This window comes from Eulemur rufifrons, chromosome 9 (genome assembly GCF_041146395.1).
Source record: "Eulemur rufifrons isolate Redbay chromosome 9, OSU_ERuf_1, whole genome shotgun sequence".
NCBI classification, from domain to species: Eukaryota; Metazoa; Chordata; class Mammalia; order Primates; family Lemuridae; genus Eulemur; species Eulemur rufifrons.
The window spans coordinates 9,485,919-9,491,609 of NC_090991.1; positions in this window are offsets into that span (position 1 = coordinate 9,485,919).

Consider the following 5,691-nt stretch of genomic DNA (forward strand, 5'->3'; position numbering starts at 1 on the left):
CACCTGTTGTCTCAGCTACCTGGGCGGCGGAAGCAGGAGAATTGCTTGAGCCCAGGAGTTTGAGGTTGCAGTGAGCTATGATGACACTACTGCAGTCTAACCAGGGTAACAGAGCGAGACCCTGTCTCCAAAAAAAAAGACACAAAAAACAAACAAACAAACAGACAAAAAAACAGCTGACTATATTTTTATGGACCTATTTCCATACTCTCTTTTCTGTTCTATTGATCTATGTGTCTATTCTTTCACCAATATCATGTTATCTTTTTTTGTGTTTATTTGTTTGTTTGTTTTTTTGTAGAGACAGGATCTTGCTGTTACACAGGCTGGAGTGTGGTAGCACAATCATAGCTCACTGTAACCTCTAACTCCTGGACTTGAGTTAGCCTCTTGCCTTAGCCTTCCAGATAGCTAGGGCTACAGGCTGGCCCCATCACATCTAGCTAATTTTTAAATTTATTGGTAGAGATGAGGGTGTTGCTATATTGCCCAGGCTGGTCTCAAACTCCTGGCCACAAGCAGTTCTCCCACTCAGCCTCCCAAAGTGCTGGGATTACAGGCTACCATGCTGTCTTGATTATTATAAGCTGTTATCATTTTTTCCCAGGAGTAAATGTTCTGAGATAGATTTTTTTTCTTTATTTTATGAGATGGGTGTCTCACTGTTACCCAGGCTGTTGTGTAGTGGTGCCATCATAGCTCACTGCAGCCTCCAACTCCTGGGTTCAAGCAGTCCTCTTGCCTCAGCCTCCTGGTTAGCTGGGACTACAGGTGTGTGTCACCATGCCCAGTTTCCTGAGACAGGTTTGAGAGGAGCTGGAGGTGGAACATAAAAGGCCTCAGGTGTCTGAGAAAAGGGGCGGTACCACACAGAGGGAGGGTGAAAGATGCAGAGGTTTGGGGACACCAGGTTGTGTCTTTCATACCCCCTCCCAGGTGGCCCAGACGCTGATGGGTTCCATTTTGGCTGTTAGACTCAAACCTGAAGCGCTCAGACTCCACCTGGTGGCAGGTTGACAGAATCCTCGGTGTCTATTCTCACCAGGATCAGAACCTGTCTAAATTCCCAAATCAGGCCAGCTTTTCCTTACTGTCCCCTTCTTGATTTATCCTACAGCACAGGCAAGCTACGTACCCTAACAACTTTCCAGACAGAAAAGAGGCCCAGGTGTTCTGTGCTCCATAAAGGATTCTATTGGACTTCAAGGCCCTGGCCTTGCCAAGAGGCAGTTGGACTCAACACTTCTTTCATTATGAGCTCCCTTTATAAGAGATTTTTTTTTTTTTTTTGGTTGTAAGTGACAGAAACCCAAACTAACTCACACAACTGAAAACTCCAGACACAGATATGACTTCAGGCCAGTAGGCTCAGGGTCTCAGATCTGTCTTACTCCACTTCTCCCCTATGTTGGTTTTATTCTCAGGCTACCTCACTGATGGCCACCAGCAGCTGAAGGCCTCTGTTCCTCCAGCTTAGTATCACCAGTGGAAAGACAATGTTTTTGGTTATCACAGCATTTGGGCGTTTGGAATGGGAGAGATTATTGTAGCCATCTTGGAAAGCAACCTACCAGAGAGCCTGGAGTCTCTTTTCCAGGAGCTTAAGCAGAAACCCTGTGTGGATTATGCTTTGACCCTGCTCATGTCACATGCTCAGCCCTGAACCAATCTCTGTGGCTAGGGGAGAAAGAATGTGTTGCCTGGCTGGCTGCCTCTGGGCCATGCATTCCCCCAGAAGGAGCCATGTAGGCTTAGAATGACGGAGAGGCAATTTCCCAAATGAAAACCAGGTGCTGGTAGCAGAAGAGGGAGTGGGTTTGGAAGTGGTTAAAACTACTGCTGTCCACTCTTCCCACTCATGCTCGGAAACCTTCAGTGCCTGTCTGCCCTGTCTGGTTGCCCATGATGTGGCATCTACATATTCCTTTAGCCTCATATCTTTCTTTTCATTTCAGCTAACCTTCCCTTTCACAGTTCTCCAGACATGCCTACTTTCCTTTTCACTGCGCCCACATTTCCTTGGTTTCCCACAATGGTCACCCATATCTGCCTCTCGGCCTGGCCAAACCCGTAGCTGAGCTTCGAGGAGCAGTCTAAGTGCCTCCCCTCCCTGAAACCTTTCCCAGCTACCAGGTCAGTGACACAAGGAAGACTGAAGGAGCCTGCCTGATGTGGACGCGAGAGACGAGGCTGACACTTGAGGACTCCTCCATCCTTCCAGAAAAGAATCGCCAAGCAAAGTCAAAACCAGTCACATCAAAGCCCCTAGGAGTTACTTCCTTAATAATGTTTTGAATTGAAATTAGTTGAAATTGAAGTCGTTTTCTTTTTCTCATAAAAATGTTCACTGCAGCATTATTTGTAATGGCAAAAACTGTAAGCTTCCCAAGTGTTCTGCACTCGGGAATGAATTGTAATGGTCAAGATTCTTTCAGCTGTAAGTGACAAAATCCTAGCTCAAACTAGCTTAAGCACAAAAGGGAATGTAGTGGCTCAGGAACTGGGAAGTCCAAGGGGTTCAGATGATGTTATTAGGCACTCCTCATCTCTCTTTTTTTTTTTTTTAAGAGAAGGGGTCTCGATATGTTGCCCAGGCTGAACTGCAGTGGCTATTCACAGGTGTGATCATAGCACACTGTAGCTTGAACTCCTGGGCTCAAGCAATCCTCCCTCCTCAGCCTCTCCAGTAGCCGGGACTACAGGTGTGCACCACTGTGCCTGCCTCTCCCCTCCATCTGTTGGCTCTGTTCCCGTAAGGTATGGGGCTCATTTTCTCCCACTATTGTCTCCCAAGGCACAGACAGCTCCAGACTTACATTGTTCCTGCCTCATGAGCTTGGAGGAAAGAAAAACTTCTCTCTCCTCAGCAGGGTGATTTGCTCAATCCTGGGCCAGTCACTACGGCCAGAAGAATAGGTACTGTGATTGATCAAACCTGAGTCAGCTGGCCAGAGGGAGGCTGTTGTGACTGGCTGTCTCATTGGAACCATCCAAGAGTTTCCTAGAAGCCTGGGACTGCTGTTACCAGAATGGCAAAATCTAGTTGATGTAACATTATATTCCAGGAAAAGATATAGCTGCAAAGATCATGTGGCAACATGAAAAATGGTTATAAAGCAATGCTAAGAGAAGGCACAATACAGACTTGAAACTATGATGGTACCTTTTGGAATACGAAAAAATAGAAATCTTTTGCTTTGTGGGGGTGGTGAGAGAGTGGATTATTACATCAAAAACTTCCAGTATCTTTGGAAAAATGTTTGTATAATAAAATATGTTTATGCAAAAAGAATCTTATCTATATCACACGATATGATTTTCAGAGCTCGGTTTCTTTTTGGAATGAGATGGGACACAAATAAATAGATGGTGATTTTTTATAGATCTGAAAAGTCATTGTTTTCATCTTTGCAGTTGCTTTGGGTCGTGGGCCCAATGGAACCTCTTTGTTAGGAAGGTTAGAATATTCTCAGTGTAGCTCCAGGGAGTTTCATTATCCAGAATGGGCTCTCTTGCCCTTGGAGTGGGGGAAGTTTCTCTTCAACAGACAGACAGGTGAAAAGCCTCCAGGTGGATCTGTCTGGGGTGGGAGAGGTAGGGGAGGACCGGAAGATAAGCTCAGACCAGAGAGGACAGGTAAAGGTCCAGGGTCCTGCTCAATCCACCTAATTCCTCCCTCTTCTCCGCTCTTGAGACCCACATCTGCACTCAGACCTGGAGGGGTTAATGCAGTACCAGGTGCCATCCTTGTTCGCAGCTAATAACTGTACCTTTTGGTTATCTTTTTAAATGTTATTTTTGTAAGTAGCAAAACTAATAAAGATACTCCCATTTCAGTAAAAACAAAATAGGATTTGTTTGGCTACACATACATATCCAGCTTTCTTGATAGACTCTTGAGATTCTCAGAAAGGTTTCTTCTCCTTGGATGCCTAAAAGGACCTAGAGGTGAGGGCTCGGTGGTTGGATGCCTGGCACTGGTGTGTGTGTGTGTGAGTGTGTGTGTGTATGAGAGAGAGAGAAACTGGTGGGGTCACCAGAATTATGGAAATGATCTGTAGGGGGAAAGGAAGAAGAATAGCAAGTTGTGGGGAGGATTCAATTCAATTTGGTCCAATTCATCAAATATTAAGTACATCAGTGAACAGTATAGATAATTATCCTGCCTCCAGGAAGCCTGCTTGCTTGCTTGCTTGTTTTTTTTTATTTTTTTTTCCCACCAAGCAGATCCTAGAGACAGGAAGCTTACTTACTAACGTGGAAAGATAATTCACTATAAACAATACATAAGCAAACCATATGGTGTAAATTGCTGCAATCAAAAAGGGAGCTCAGGAATGTGGTGTGAGACTGCGAGTTGCAATTTTAAAGAGTGGTAGGCAGGTCCCATTGAGAAGTGAGTCCTTTGACTAGCAGGAGGTGAGGGGATCATCCCTGGGGAAGGACATTTCCAGGCGGAGGGCAGCCCAATGTGGAGCCCTGAGGCAGGAGGACTTTGGGCTTTTACTTTGAGAAAACAGAGGTTAAAACATATGTTTTGCCCACTTTCAGGATTTTCTTTCCAGTGTCTCATTTGGGGGTGTGTATAGGTCCAACAAAGGCAGGCACCTGGGTGTGGGCAAAGGCCCCAGAGTTCATAGCTGGCCTTTGGAGCTTCCTCCCACCACCCCACTTCCCAGGCTGGGGTGTGGCTCATTCCACCCCCTCAGTTGTTTTGGACGCACCCACAGCCCTCTGGAACTCTGCTCCTCAATCACAGAGCAAATTACAGGTGAGAAGGACCCCCATACCCCTGCCCACACACCCCCAGGGGTACTGACTTCCAGCCAATCAACGTGAAAGCCTCCCAGTGGGACAGAGACAGGGACTGAGAATAGTGGGTGAGCAGCAAGAGTTCCACAAATGTTATATACCTGAGGGAGACAGATCCTGATCTGATCTCCCTCCCTCACCCCTACCTCCTGCCAGAGCCCTCGCCCACTCTTCCTCCCCTAACACTGCACAGACTCACCCCCCGCCACACACACCCCACACAATGGCCGGGTGGGGCTGAGGAACTGGCTTCCTCCGCAGAGATCTCAATCTGGGCCCTCAGTTCCCGGCCCAGAAACACAGGAACAGACACTCGGCCCAGCACTTCTTGCTCCAAGGGGCAGTCAGGGCAGGCTGAAAATAGAAACTGCTTCCAAAAAGATAAAGGTAAATTCACGGGGAGACGTTACAGAGTTTGGGAGGAAAGCCCGGGGTGGGGGGCGTCCCTTGGTGTGAAATAGTAGGTTGGCTCACACCCAGGGGGACAGATTGGAAGCTGAAGAGACAGGTTTGTGCAAGTCGTGGGAGAGACGGTCGGATGAGGAACATACCCCACCCCTTAGCTGAGACTGAGGCATCCAGATGCCCATGCTGTACTGCCGGCCACGCGGCCACCCCATCCTCGCCCCACCGCCTCCACCCCCAGCCCCGGTGAGCCCCCGTCCACACAGGAATGCCGGTGGAACTTGCACATGCAGAACAGCCGCTCTCATGCCTGAGTTTCAGCTGTTCCCCTGATGCCACTGACCTCCCAGACCCTGGACACTGGGTCCCTCACATCTTCCAGGGCCCCAGTGTGCGCATGTGGAGTGTGGTGTGGTTGGAGGGGGAGGTGTCCGGTTGGGAGGAGGATCCGATTCCTGTTTCCTGCCCCTACTC